This window comes from Myotis davidii, unplaced genomic scaffold (assembly GCF_000327345.1).
Source record: "Myotis davidii unplaced genomic scaffold, ASM32734v1 scaffold939, whole genome shotgun sequence".
In the NCBI taxonomy this organism is placed as follows: Eukaryota; Metazoa; Chordata; class Mammalia; order Chiroptera; family Vespertilionidae; genus Myotis; species Myotis davidii.
The window spans coordinates 228,247-244,047 of record NW_006290535.1 but is presented as its reverse complement, the minus strand read 5'-3'; the positions used below and the strand labels follow the sequence as shown (position 1 = coordinate 244,047).

Sequence of the window (15,801 nt, the reverse complement as noted above, 5' to 3'; positions counted from 1 at the left end):
TCTTTTGCAATTCTTATTGTCCTAGGGTCTATGCCGTTAGGGATGTCCAGTCAAGTTACGATTTTAAAATAACTCGGAACAGTTCCTCTCTCTGTGGTTATACCCCAAATTTGAATTAGGGTTATGGTTATTCACTTGGTTTTGCTTAAATTTTTAGAGACTGATTTTTAATTTTAATTTTTTTATAATTAGGTAAACTATTTACATGGTTCCAAAGTCCAATCCACAACATGTGCTGTATTCAGAGAAGTCCGTATTTTATATTCCCTCCATCCTAGTACCCTTTTCTGCCAGAGATAATCAATATCTTTTCCCATTTTACCCCTCCACTTAAAACACTGTAAGCAGATGGTGAAGGACAGCATGCTGCTTTACACTTTCCTTGGTCCTACTCTTCCCCTTAACCATATATATGGAGTATATTAACACTTCATAGCACCAGACAGAACATTCTCCTATAAAGTGCTCTGTTGTAACGACAGTGTTTATCCAACCAGCCACCCTTGATTGACATTGGCGTTGTTCCCAGTCCTTTCATATTAAAAACATTGCAGCAATATGCATTTGTCTTTCTGTATTTTTGCTTTTGTAACTCTGGGGCCGGTTTCCGCCCCCATAAGGATTCTATTCTACTTTCTCTCCCCAACAACAATGCATGAGAGTCATGTTCCTGAATCAAGGCCCAGGGGCGCCCCTGGTTCTCACTTCTGCACAAAGCTCCCCGCACCCCCAGAAGGACGGAGGCCTGAGTGGAGGCTGATCCACAGCCAGCCCACCCACCCGCTCACAATGGGCTCTTGAGTGGTGGTCCACAGCCACCAGGAAGCGATGAGACAAGCCACAGGATCCCTGGCTCCTCAGAATGAAAAATTAGCTAGGTTTTGGATAACTTCTAAAAATCACCTTATTTACTTGTTCTTTAAACTAAATTTTAAAAACATGTTTTTATTGATTTTAAAGAAAGAGGGCAGGGGAGAGAGAAACATCTATCGGCTGCCTCTTGCACACCTCCTATTGGGGAGTGAGCCTGCAACCCAGGCATGTGCTCTGACCAGGAATTACACCTGCAACCTTTGATGCACACGACGATGCCCGACCAACTGAGCCTCACCAGCCAGGGGTAGGGCTTTCTTTCTTTCTTTTTTTGTAATCCTGACCGGAGGAGTAGGATATTTTTTCCATTTATTTTTAGAGAGAGTGGAAGGGAGTGGAGAGAGAGAGAAAAACATTGACGTGAGAGAGACACATCTGTTGTTTGCTTCACGCTTGAGCCCTGACCAGGCCAGAGTATTGAACCTCTAACCGAGGTCCATGCCCTTGACCAGGAATCGAACCCTTCTCGGGCTGACGCTCTAATGACTGAGCCAAGCTGCCCAAGGCTGGGGCTTTATTTCTTTAAGGCACCTCTTAATGCTAAGATTTTGTGATATTAAGATATGGTGTACATATATTCAAAACAGAAAATGATGCCCCGGTTTGACTGTGGGCAAGTAATTGTTTTGAACAGTCTGGTGTCTGAACCAATTTAAATGAATTTCCATTCATTCTGGATGTGCATAATGAGTCTAGGGTTATCTCCTAAGAAGAGAAAAGGGCAGGCTAGACTCTGTCTCATGTATTTTCTATTTCTGGCCCAGCATACTGCAGATTAAGAAAACTGTGATGTTGTCTTCCATCTTTGAGAAGCAAGCATGAGCCTGCCCCTCTCAGCTCTGCCGTGGCTCCTTCTCTTCCTACGCCCTCCAGGGGCTGTTTTCTGATTGAGCAAACCTTGCAACACCTCCTTTCTTTTTTTCTTTTTTTGGGGGAAAATATATTTTTATTGATTCTATTGGGGAGTGAGCCTGCAACCCAGGCATGTACCCTGACCAGGAATCGAACTGCATCGTTTTGGTACATGGGATGACACTCAACCCACGGAGCCACACCAGCCAGGGCAAAACAAGCTCATCTTCTTTTCAAAGTGTAGCACCTCCAACACAAGCAAACAGAAAGGAAAATACATTTAAAACAAAATATCGCTGCAGAGTCCCAGTAAACTTGTGCGGTGACAGTTAGATCCGGCTCCTGGGGTTTGGCTGTGGCTCAGAGCGTGGAGTGCGGAAATGCAGTGGTGATATGAGGAGGCCCGGGGCGACCACAGTGGGTTCATGTGCACAAAGCAAAGGCAGCTTCATGCAGGCACAGCGATGCTGACTTGGAAAAGAAGGGGAAGGAGGCCCTGAGACTCTGCCTCAGGAACTCGATGGAGCACAGGGAGATGGTTCACACTTGCTCCACAACATCTGCTGGGAACCCTCAGCGGCGACCACTCCTGGCCGGGGGCCAGGTGACCTGAAGGGCCGTGCACACACTTGCCTGTTGCCTGGATGGGAAACGCGCAGACAGGACTGGCAAGCAGACCCCTTTCCATGGGCTCTCCACGTGGGTTAGTTTCTTCACAGCCTGGTGGCCGCAGAGGATGGGACTTCTGACGTGGCAGCTCAGGGTTCCTAGGGTGAGTGTCCAGAAAACAAGGTAGAAGCTGCATAGCCTTATGACCACCGGGGAGGTCACATAGGGTCACCTGTGCCGCACCGTGTTGGTCGAAGTCATAAACCCCACTGAGTCCAGGGAAGTGGGCGTGGGCCCGTGAGTCCTCGCTGAGTTGGGTTGAGTGGAATGGAGACGTTCCCAAGGGCCTTCGGGCCGTTTTCACACGGCCACTCCTGCCTTCTGTGTGGAGCCCAGTGTCCCGTGAAACCTCGCTTCCCGTGGATTCCCAGAAACTCCGCGTCCTTTCCTCTGTGCTCAGCTCTGTGGGTGTTCTGTCCGGGCAGACAGTCCCTGCACGGACAGGGTTTGCACTCAAGTTGGGAGATGAGATCTCCCACCTGTACCTCAAAGGGGTACCTTTGACAACAGTGAAAACGGTCAAAGCCCAATGGGCTGTAAGCTCACCAGGGTCAGAGGTCGGGGGAAAGAGACCACTGGCAGGGTTGGCACCAATGCCTAGAGAAGTTGTCTCTTAAAAGGTTCTGATTGGAGGAAGTCTCATGGCAAAGGCCACATCTGAGCATCCTCACTCTCAGGAGGATTTCCAACAAAACCCAGCATTGGAAAAGTCTCGGAGATGTCTGCTGACTTGCAGACCAGAGAGTAAGACTTGGTGGAACATGGGTTTGGGCCGAGAGAGTTTTCTGAATCTGACCACCTTTAAATGAAGCATTAGATTGTTCCCATCCAGTTCTTTATCTCCAGGAAGCTTTTTAGATAGACGTTTGAGGGGAAAACAGGCTGTACGGCATGCATACCCAGCTTACCTAGACAGGAGTACAGCGGCTGAGCAGTGGTCCTTGTATGAAAGCCAGCTCGCCTGCCTTTCAGTCGCTGAGTCATGTTTCTGTAAAGATCTCTGTGTCATAAACCCAGGTGTCCTCCCTGCCCATCCCCCGGGCTCCATCGCAGGAAGAGGGTGTTCCTCACCTAGCCCAGCAGCAGGGTGCCAGGTGGGGCTGGGCGCTGGGCTCTGGGCACCTGCGTCTCTCTCACTCCAGTGCTGGAGCCTGCCCAGGGGACAGGTGTCCATGATCCTAGAGTGCAGCCCGACCCCCAGAGCCCGGAGTCATCCAGCCCCAACCCACCTGGCCCACACTGAGGGCGCTGCCATGCACGCCAGCCTCCTTTCTGCCCCTGGACTCCGCCAAGCTCATCCCACCTTGCTCAGCTCTTCCCTTGGGGTGGCTCACAGGTACTCTTCTCGGGCAGTCCAGCCACCCTTGCCGATGCCGCTGCCCCCCTGCAGTGCCCCTAATCACCTTACCCGGTTTCATTTTCTTTAAAAACACGTCTCACTCTCTGGACTGAATGTGTTTTCTTACCTGGTGCTTTCTGTCTCTCCCCAAGTCCCGGATGCTGTTGGGTCCCCATCCAGGATCCAGGTCCCCTCCCTGCCTTCCAAAAAAGAAGGCTTTCCTCCCTGTTATGGGCTGAACAGTGTCTCACCCCAAGTTCCTGTGTTGAAGCCCTGACCCCAGGACCTCAGAACGTGGCTGCCCTTGGAGATGGGGCCCTTACAGACCTAAGGTTAAAGTGAGCTCATCAGGATGGGCCCATCTCCAATGGGAGTGTGCCCTGATAGAGAGAGCTTAGGACACAGACACACACAGAGGGAGGGCCCGTGGAGGAGGGGAGGGGAGGCCAGACCCCTGCAAGCCAAGGAGAGAGGCCGCAGAAGAAACCCACCTGGCTGACCGCCGCCTGGACCTCAGGCTTCTGGTGAGCACAGCTCTGGAACTGAGAGGAAATAAAGGTTTGTTGCTTATGCCACCCCGTCTGTGGTACGTGGTTATGGCAGCCCCAGCAAACTCATACACTCCTCATTCCAGCCGGTGTCTTAGGAGAGGGGGAACCCCCCACCCCCCAACCCCCCAGGCTCCAAGGCAAACACAGGGCATCATCCTGGGCCAGTGAGTGTCAGAGACCAGCCCCAGGCAGCCGTGCATGGTGTTCCCGGGGGCTGCATGTCCAGGGACATAATTAAAGCATAGTGATTAATCACAAAACAATATGTAATTATATATGTGTTTTCCCTGTGAAAGGGTCGTTCGACCCCCCAAAGGGATCGCGACCCACAGGTTGAGAACCGCTGGTCTAGATGGAGTCTTGCTATTGTAGCCCAAGCATCCTGGTCTCCCTGGCAGGAACCCAGCCCCATGAGTGCAGGCATTTCGGTTGCATGGTGGCTGATGCCACCCCGGCACCAGCCTGCCCTGGTGCGTGCTCAGGACTCTGCCATGGACTGGTGACTGAAGACCCTAACTTCATGAGAACCAACGTGAATGCCTTAGGAGGGGCCACCCGTCACTGCCACCAATTTGGCTTTAATTCCGTTTTAAGAGCAGGGCCCTGCGGCAGTTGGGGAAGGGAATATTAGAAAGACGCGTGTGAAGAAAACGGGCAAGGGCCTCCTCAATAAGCAAATGCTTCATGGGAACCATGGGCAGCGCGACGGACAAGCCACAAACAAAACCTGGTGTTCCTGGCAGATGTTGGTGAATTTGGCCACATCTTTCCTGTTGTCCCCACTCTGTGCCCGAGGTAGGCCGGCACTCTGCCCAGTGGCTGGCCTGGTGTGCTGAGCCCTGGCTAAGACGGGCTGCAGGCCTCGCAGGGCCAGCACAGTGGGTCCTCACTAACACTGTCATGCATGCTGCAACTTTAAATGAAATGACATATAAGGAAACCAGTTTCACCACAGGCTGATGGGCGTAAACGGGAGTTAAGTCCCCACAGCAGCTCACCAATCTCAGGACCTGCTGTGCTGTGAGCTGTGAGGTCGGAGCCCCCAGTCCCTGCCCCTCCAGCATGGAAGTGGTCCCCTCAGGTGAGGCCGCCCCGTCAACTCTGGTGCCCGAGGGACACCGGGAGCTGCTGACCACGATGTGGCCAGAATGAGCGGAAATAATCCTTTGTTGTTTTGAGCCATGGACACGTTAGGGTTGTTTGTTACTCCAGCATTACTATCCCAAGTGATTCAGGGCAGAAAGAGCAAACAATGAGAGAGACCCCCTCATCACTGGTGGTGAAGTCACGCTGTGGCCTGAGGAGCAGGAGGAACTCGGCTCCCTGTGCCGGCTTTAAAACACACACGCGGGAACCAGCCAGGTGAGAAGGGTGAGGCCGCCTTCCCTCACACAGAGGAGTGTTCGGTCCTCAAGGCAAACTGAGCGCTGTCCCAACCTCCTGGCTTGGGAGCAGAATAGGCCTGATGTTGTTGGCTGAACGGTGTCCTCCAAAAAGATACATTCAAGTCCTAGCATCTGGTGCTTGGAAATAGGTTTTTGCAGATGCAATTAGTTAGATGAAAATGAGCTCCTACTAGGTTAGGGTGGGCCTTAAGCCAACGACCAGCATCCTTAGAGGGAAAGAAAGCTGAAGACGAAGGCAGCGACTGCATTATGCTGCACAGCCGAGAAATGCCAAGGATTGCCAGGAATCACCAGAAGCCGGAAGGGCAGGAAGGACCCTCCCACACCGTGAGCTGACTTCTGGCCTCCAGACTGTGAAAGACATTTGTGGCTTTTAGGCTCCTAATTGGTGGTACTGTTACAGCAGCCCCAGGGAACTAAGGTGCCCTGTACCCCAGTCTCCCTTCCAGAACATCTGTCGAAGGTAAAGGGTCAATCAGCATGTTTCATGAAGATTCCCTGACTGTGGGGATAAGGAAGGATTGGACCGGAGGACTGGGGACAGAATGGGAGCCACTCCCGCAGTCACTGCTGAACAAAGGGTCAATCAGCATGTTTCATGAAGATTCCCTGACTGTGGGGACAAGGAAGGATTAGCCGTCTTAGCCAGGGCTCAGCACACCAGGCCAGCCACTGGGCACCCAAATTTGTTCAGGACTGGGGACAGAATGGGAGCCACTCCTCGCTCAGGCTCTGCAGGGTCCAGATTCCCGCTGTCCTCCCCTCACCCTCTCTGTTCAGCTTTAAGAGGCTGCCTCAGGGCTCACACACCTGTCAGCTGTACCCTTCAGAGCACTGGTGTCACAAATGGCTAAACATGAACATCTGCCCCCTGCTCACTCAGAAACACCAGACCACGCACCCTGCCAGTTACTCTCCAGTTGACACAACCTGACCCACCACTGCCAAGACCCTCCGTGACTTCCTCTAGTCTCAAAGTTCCCTAATTCTTTCCCCGAGGCTCCCCTGCTGAGATGTCCCAGGACCTGAAATGCCATCTCTCTCTGGCTGCAGCAAGCAATAAACCTGGCTCTGTTGCCTGCAGGTGGGGTCCAAGGCCCAGCTCGAGCAACCAGCGGTCCCCACCATGGTCCCTGGGCCCGCTGCTGGGTGATGGGACACTGTGAGGTGTGTGCTAGGTGACGGGACTTGGAAATGAGAAAGGAGGAGGTTCTCCTTCTCCTCCTTCTTCTTCTCCTCCTTCTTCTCAATCCTCACCCAAGGATATTTTTCCCCATTAATTTTTAGAGAGAGTGGAAGGGAGGGGGAGAGACCGAGAGAGAGAAACATCAATGTGAGAGAGACACGCCAATTGGTTGCCTCCTGCACGTGCCCTGACCTGGGGCCAGGGATTGAGCCTGTCACCGAGGGGCATGCTCTTGGTCAGAATCGAACCTGAGAGCTCTCAGTCCGTGAGCCGACGCTCTAACCACCACACAACCGGCTAGGGCTCTCAGTTCTCTCTTACCTCCTCTCCTTTGCTTCCACCCACGTCTGGGCGATTCTTGAATTACTTGAGCAGAATGACACACATTCCCATCTGTGCTGTTTCCTTGTTTGGCCTCTACCACTGCAAGGCTTCAACGTTAAAAAGTCCTTTTCATTCTTTCACCCGAGGCCCACCATTTTCCATATGGCCGGAGGAACAGAGCAGCTCCCCTTTAATATTGAATACCTGAATGATTTCATGACAACCGAGTGAGGGCCTGCCATGTGCTCGATCCTCGCAGGGACACAGCCTTGAACGAGACAGAATGTCCTTGTGCTGTTTCCAGTGAGGGAGGGCAACATGCGAGAGGGGCGTAGGGCTGCTGAGCCCAGGAGAGGGAGGGAGAGGGTCCTTGCCTGATGTTCGTGACAGCTGCCCAACAGCAGAGGACGGGGGTGAGGCCTGGAGGCCAACATGCGACTGGGCTGTGGGCACCTGCTGTCCTGAAGCCCCATTTCCCAATCCTGTGACTTGGCCCTGCTGATCTGTGGGTGGCCCAGGAGGCCCTGTCATGGTCCTGCATGTAGCCACACGGCCTCCTTACAGCGACAGTGTTCTTGCAGAGACATCACCGGGCACCAGCAGTGTCTTCCCGGCTGAGTATCTCCCAGGTCTCCCCATTCCTCACAGGCTCCCCGTTCCCTGTCTTGCCTTGTGGCCCCCAGATGGAGGGTCCTGCACATCCCACTTTAAAAGTCAAGGTCACTCCCCCCAACCCCTTTCCTTTTCCTGGTACAAATCTAGCTGTAGGATGTGTCCCAAAGAACACAGGGCCTGCAGAACTGCTGGCAGCCAGAGCCACGGGCCGGGAGGCGGGCCTCGGCCCCATCACCTCCCCAGCTCCTGAGAACACAGAACCCTTCACGGCAGCACAAGGACAGGCATTCAGCCCCCGAGACAATCAGGAATTCACTGGGACCAGGTTTGCCTCCGTCGTGGACTGAAATGGCTGTTTTATGTGCGTTTGGCTGAAATAAGGGGCACTTCTGTTGACTCGGGCTTACCTAACTAAGTTCAGCTGCAGGGGGAAGTTTAGGTTGGCGCCCAGTCCGCAGGCACATGGAAAGCTGAAAGGAGCTGGTGTGTCAGCAGCCGTGGGGCTGAATCACAAATTTGTTCAGGAAGTCCAAGATTAAAGTCCAGTTTATATCATTATATAACAGAGAGACCCGCCAAGCAACATATCCAGGCAAATAAATTTGAAATATTTTTTAATGCAGCTGGCATACAAAACTCATTTAAGACTTAATGTGAGTGATAAATAAGGCCACTTCTGTGGAACCTCTTAAGAAGGTAGTTTAAAAGTTTGGAGCTGAGTGTCCCCAAACCCCAGAGCAAGGAGCATCCTGCCAGGAGGATGCACCCCGCCAGCCAGGCAGGCAGTGGGCTGAGAGAAAGGACCCCAGGATGGCACCCGTCCGTCTCCCTACCAGCCACAGCAAATGTTTCCAAAGTGCGGATATAAATTTAGAAGAGAAGGTATTGCGATGTGAAACAATACCTCGAGTGCGCCAGGTTTCCGCTCCTGGGCCAGTGCCTGAGGCTCTCTGAAAATGCACTTCACAAATCACGGGAGCACTCTGGCAAGAACGGCTACAGCCATTTTTTCAAACTCTGGGAATTAAGTTCAAACAGATGAATTCAAAGAGAATTTACTCAAGAAAAACAGCTGAGTCGTAGTAAATGCCTGGTGGCCATGACTTGCCCCAATCTCACCCCCCTCCCCAGCTCACAACGACAGTAACTGTCAAAGCCAGCACCCAGGGGTCACCAGTGAGTGGGACAGGTTTGGAGCTCCTCAAAAGTCCCCAAAAGATTGCACTTTAAAAATTCCTCACCTGAGGGTATTTTTCCTTTTTTTTTTGAGAGTGGGAGTTGGAGAGAGAAACATTCATGCGAGAGAGACACATCCATTGGTTGCCTCCTGCACCTGCCCCAACCAGGGCTGGGATAGAACCTGCAACCCAGGTATGTGCCCTTGACTGTGAATCGAACCGCGTGAGTCACTCGGCCAGGGCCCAGTCACTTTGGATCTATGGGACAGCTCACAAGAAGCTATATTCTCAAGGCATCTTCATCTGAACAGACTGTCGCTATTAAAAACCTTCTGGGCTCCTTAGGGAAATGGCTGATTTGAGGGCTGAGGTGGGAATGTACAAAGTGAACCGGAGCTCCTCAGGCAAGTCCATCCAGCTAGCTGGCAGAATTCAGTAACATGAAGACTGAAGTTCCCAGGGCTCGCCCAGCAGGGCAGCTTCCAGGCTGGCAGGCCCTCCCTCTGCTTCTCGTCTTTGATTTCAGGAGGTGCCCAGTGTCTTTTAAAGGTTCATCTGATCAATTGAGACCCACCCAGGAACATCTCCTTTTTCTTAAACTCAAAACCAACTGACCCAAGACCTTAATTAAATCAAAGGTAGAACTGCTTCACCTTTATCTGTATCATAAACTAGTCCTAGGAGCGAAATCCCTCACACTCACAGAAATGCCCACTCAGAGGGTTCGAGTCACCAGGCAAGTCTTGGGAGCCATCTGAGAATTCTGCCTTCCACAGCCTGGCTGGGTGGCTCAGCTGGTTGGGGCATCATCCTGCTACCCCAAGGTTACAGGTTTGGTCCCCAGTCAGGGCACATACAAGAATCAACCAATGAATGCATAAAAAAGTGGAACAATAAGTCATTGGCTCTCTCTCTCTCCCCGCTTCCTCTAGCTCTCTACAAAAAAAATAAAAAAATAAAAAATAAATCTACCTATCAATCAATCAAGAACTCTGCCTACACAAAGGGGGCAGGGGAAGTGACAGAAACCAGTCTTTCATAAAAAACCTCTTTGTTTTCATAATTTATTAATCCAAAATAAATTTCATAACAAATTTTATTTCACAGTAAACTTTTGACTATATACATGTACAACTTCAGTTTAAAATTACATTCAAATCTAAACATGTCACCAACTTAACAAGAGCCATTATTCATGTACTAATAAAAATAAGCTGACAATTAAAATGTGACATTATACCAACTGAAAAAGACACTCCAACCTTAGAGATGTTAACTACAAACACGTACCTCAGAATTAGTGACATAATAACCAAAAATGTTTACTTCCCCCACATTTTTAAATGATGTAAAGGAGTGTTGCACATTTCACAGGAACCAACACCACTTTGAGGTGAGCTGGGCAGCTTGTCCCTCCCTAGTCAACATGCACATTCTCTCCTCTCCTCTCAGCCCTCTAAATAGGTCCTTTCCTTGCGGATGTCTTGTTTCCTCCTTTCTCACACCGGCTTCGTGCTGTGTGCTGTCAACAGGAGCCGAGGCAGTGAACGCGGCCTTCGGTGGAGAGGGGTGAGCAGAAAGGTGGACTCGGACAATGAATGTAGGTTTGATTCTTGGCTCATATTTATCACCTTGCCTTTGGCTGCAGATAACAGAGAACTCAAATCAAAATGGCGCAAACAGTAAAGAATAAAAAGAAATTGTACATATATAATTTCACGTGGTATATGTAACATGCAGGCTGAAGGCCGGCTCTCTCCTCGCTAAGGCTGCTGAATTCCATGGCTCAGCTACCGAGGACCAGCTTCTTCCCAGGTTTCTCCTGTCAACCTCAGCTGGTTGGCTAGCTCCCCCTGAAGTCCTGAGACAGCTGCATCCGCTCTGGGTGTCATATTCAGACATGGCAACGTCTGGCCTCTTCCTGTGTATCTCAAGAGATGATCACTTTCCCAGCAGTGTACCAGAGGATCTGTATCCCTATTTCAAGCCTGAACCAACTGCTGGCAAAGAGTGGCACTTCTAATATTTGTTGAGGCCAGTGTTTTTCAACCTTGGCCGTGCTGCAGAATCACCTGGAAGCTACTGAAAATCTCATGTTCGCACCCCAGCCCCCAACCCCGAATCAGAATTTCTGGGAGTGGGCCCCAGGCACCATATCTTTTATAAAGCTTCCTAGCTGATCCCAATGTGACGCCAAGGTGGAAATCACAACTCTAGACCCTTGTTGCTACACCCTAAGGGTTGGGGCCAGGGCCCGTCATGCACAATGCACAGATCAGTCATGGACAAGAAGGGACACCTCAGCGAAACTGGAATTCTGTTAGGAAGGGAGGCACACATGCGTGATGTTCACAACTAAGGTCAGGAGATAGGTGGCCTTCTTACAGACACAGCTTCCTCATCTGTGCATAGCAAAGCTGGATTTCACCCCATAATCCCCGTGATGGAGCTGTGACAGGTATTAAGGAGGACTTCGTGTGTATGATCCGAGCATTTCTTCAGTAGGTGCTTACCCTGAGATACTCTGATCCCACTAAACCCCAGTGTGGTGTTGGTGCTTCTAACCGGCAGTCTGAGCCCCTATTATTCAGACCAGATCACCCAATCACAGCATTTTGACCTCTACAAGCAATTTTGTAAGAAGTCCATAACCATAACCTCCTAATGGTTATGCTTATCAGAAACTAGTCAGTGAACCGAGACAACTGTGCAGGAAGTGAGGGACAAGTCACTTAACATCTCTGGTCAGAATTCCTTCAGTTCTACAACTGGATCAAGTCAAAACACCAAAAAGCTACATACTTGATTCATCTTACAAACTGACAAAAAGTTGAGTTTTACTGTTGTGGCATTTAGTAAGTGACCACAAAAATTTATATGAAACCTGTCACACAGGATCTTAGAAATTAAAATGCTGTCCATTCTATTCAATGAATTCCATAATGAAGACCTACATAAGAGCTGTTTTTACGAAATTACAATTAGGAGAGGGTTTGCATCTACCTTTCTGATAATAAAAGATAAATAGATAAACTACTCATCCTTTTTGTCTTGACTCTAAAAAAGAGCAGATATAAATTTAATACAGCCATGATAACCATGCTGGCCACACACGTGTAAATCCATATACAGCTTTTCCCTTTCAGCTTTCTTATATTTCCTATGGTCCTCATTCTTTAACCAACTATGGTTTCATTATACATGGGCTTGTTTGGAGCTGCAGGGGTCAGTGAGATTTAGTTCCCAGGAGGAAACCAAGGGGAGCAGAGTGGAGCAAACGGCAGCAGGAACTAAAGCTCGGTAGGCTGAGATGGCGAGACTACAGAGAACGTAAAACCAGGCAGACAAGCAGCTCCCGACTCAGGGCACTACACAGTGAAGGCGCAGGTGAAGCAGTGCGCTGGGAAATCTGCCCTCTAAGGAAAAGAAAGTGGAAATGGAGGCAGATCGGCTGGAAAGGGCTGCAATAACACAGCTATAAGAAAAGCTAAGAATTACATGATGGTCAAATGAATATTAAAAATATATGCAAGAGTAAAAATATGGTGATAGATGGAGATTTGACTTTGGGTGTTAAACACACAATGCAATATAAAGATGAGGTATTATAGGGTTATACACCTGAAACCTACATAATTTTATTAACCAATGTCATCTCAATAAATTTAATTTTAAAATGAAAGTATTAGAAAAAAATTTTAAATAAAATAAGTTTTCTGTAAAACAAACAAATAAATAAATGCAAACAAATTTCCAGTTGCAATGCAGAATCTGAAACCACATCAAGGAATGATCTAACCACTGATCTACACTGTTACATGAAAATACATTAGTCTGTACTACAGGTTGGATGGGTGTTTTGCCCATGAATACTTTTGTGATGTCATGCATTGCTTATTTGGAAAATGTTAGTTTACTAAATTTATGCAGATCTTTCAAATGTTTTACTATACAGTCTTTTAAAAATCACATTCTTTAACATCACCAACCAACTTCACCAAAAGAATGTTTAAGTACAGAAAAGCTTTCAAGCTCAGAGGCAGATAAAATGTTCTGATATTATCCTTTGTGCTCAAAAGCCAGAATTTTACCATTGAAAACAAGTATTTTCCGTTGTTTTCCTTGAAGTGACAGGGTCACTCCATTCATTTGTGGAAAAGCGCCTGCCAAACCGCCACATCTGAAGAAACCAGTTGGCCCCCACAGTTGTTCTTTGAAGTAAAGAGTATTCATAAAGACACGCAGCCGATCCAGCTTGAACTCAGATAATAGCACAAGTGCTCTTCCTCAAAATGCCACTTAGTGTGGAAATGTAAATGCGTGATAATATCTTTCCATTTTGCTAGACGTGATGATGAAAGACGAGAACCCAAGAACTGAAGTTTAACAGCATGAATACCTTTTACCGCCTCATCCAGGGCATCCATAAATGAAACTGGCGCCGGATGCAGACGTTTTCAGAGAACCCTCTTCAACTTTTAGAAACTAGACAGTCCCACTGTCTAGTTTCTAGTGGAAATGCCTCTTCTGTTTGCCCATTAAGTACGACACTGACTTTCTTACTAAGTGTAGCATTATATCATGTTAAGAAAACATCCATCCAATGATCTCATATGTAGAATATTTACTTAAAGATTCCACAGAAAAGTTAGAATAAACAAATTCAACAAAATAGAATACACAGTCAACAAACAAATATCTGTAACATTTCTATACAATGATGGTAAACAATCTGAAAAGGAAATTAAGAAAATAATTCCATTTACTATATCTCAAAAGAATTAAAATACTTAGGAATTAACTTGACCAAAAGGGGAAAAGCTGTACAGTGAAAACTCTGAAACACTGCTGAAAGAATTTAAAGAAGAAATAAAAAATGGAAAGATCCCCGGTTCATGTGTTAAAAGACTTAATATTATTAAGTTGTCAATATTATACAGTGACCTACAGATTCAATGTAATCCCTACCAAAATCACAATGACACTTTTTTTTTTGCAGAGAGAGAGAAATCTACCCTAAAATTTGTATGAAATCTTAAGGGGTCCAAATTAGCCAAAACAAAATTGAAAAAGAACAAAGACCAATGGAATAGAATACAGAGCCTAGAAATAAACTCTCACATATTTCAACAAGAAGCCAAGATCATTCAATGAGGAAAGGACAGTGCTTTCAACAAATGGTGCTGGGAAAACTGGATATCCATATGCAAAACAATGAGGTTTTGGCCCTTACCTAATACCATATACAAAATTAACAAAAAATGGATCGAAGACCTAGACATAAGAGCTAGAGCTACAAAACTCTTACAAGAAAATATAAGATAAAAGCCTAATGACACTGGATTTGCAGTGATTTCTTAAATATGACACCAAAGGCACAGAAAGTAAAAACAAATTGGTCTTCATAAAAATTTTTAAATCTTATGCATCAAAGGACACTATCAACAGAATGAAGAGGCAACCCACAGAATGGGAGAAAATATTTGCAAATGATATATATCATAAGTGATTAATATCTAATATCCAGAATATAGAGAATTCCTAAAACTTAACTATAAAAACAAACACCCAATTCAAAATTGGGCAAAGAACTTCAATAGACATTTCTCTGAAGAAGATAAACACATGGCCAAAAAGCACATGAAAAGATGCTCAACATCACTGACCATTAAGGAAATGCCAATAAAAACTACAAGATACCACCTCCAAAAAACAAAAACAAACAAAAAAAATAATGTTGGTGTGGATATGGAGAAATTGGAATCCTGTGTACTCCTGCTGGGAATGTGAAGTGGTACAGCTGCTGGGGAAAACAGTATGGTGGTTCCTCAAAAAATTAAAAATAGAATTACCATATGATCTAGCAATTCTACTTCTGGATATATATTCAGAATTGAAAATATGGTTTCAAAAGATATTTGTATGCCCATGTCCATAACAGCATCATCCACAATAGTTAAAACATGAAAGCAACTCAAGTGACCATCAACAGATGAATGGATGAGTAAAATGTGGTATAAACATACAATGGAATATTATTCAGCCTTACCATTAAATAAAGTAAATGATTAGCTGCACTTCTTCCTTTCTCCCTACAGCCATAGCCACACTCTTTTTTGTGTAATATAGCAGCTCCTCCCACACAGAAAGTATAAGAAAAAAGAATGTACTTCCTACTCCTTGACTTTGGAGTTGGACATGTGACTGACTTTGGCCAACGGTTGTATGTAAATGTGATGCAAACAGGATCTCTTGAGCTGCTAGGAAAAGAACATGCCCAGCCAGCCTACTGGTCCCAGGAAGACAAATGTGAGGCAGAGCCATCCCAGTGGACCTGCTACGTAAGCAGAGCCGACACAACCATCTGCAGCTACAGGAAAAAGAACTTTTTATTTTTACCTGGTATGGAGAGTTTGTGGTAGTTTGTTAACATCATTATTGTGGCAAATGTTAACTGATATAATTTCAGTTCAAGGAATCTATTTATATAAAAACCCTTGGTGTAACATCACGACCACGACCGAGGCTCAACCAACCGGAAGGAAGTCAGTCCTGCAGGGGTTGTCTTGGCAACGGCTGTGCCCTCCCAGAGCTGTTTCCGGTAAGGGCGAGGTTTGAAGCAGGAACCTGCCCTCGGAGCGTGAAGGCAGATCTTTACAAAGTTTTAATACATTATATTAGAGGTCGTGGTGGTACTGTTTTACCCACAGCATCTACAGGAATTGCTGCAAATTTACTTCTCGGTGGAAGCACCTTTCATTCCCAATATAAATTACCCACTCCACTAAACGAAACTTCAATTTCTAGA

The 15,801-nt window shown here is 47.3% G+C and overlaps 1 protein-coding gene across 1 annotated transcript in view; it reads right to left on the bottom strand.

Moving 5' to 3' along the window:
• Positions 1-10,045: 10,045 nt before the first annotated feature.
• Positions 10,046-15,801, bottom strand: part of ZC3H8 (zinc finger CCCH-type containing 8) — a 36,604-nt gene continuing 30,848 nt past the window's right edge. The window contains exon 8 of the mRNA XM_006763581.2: positions 10,046-10,635. The gene's annotated coding sequence lies outside the window, so the exon portion shown is untranslated. The remainder of the gene's footprint in view (positions 10,636-15,801) is intronic.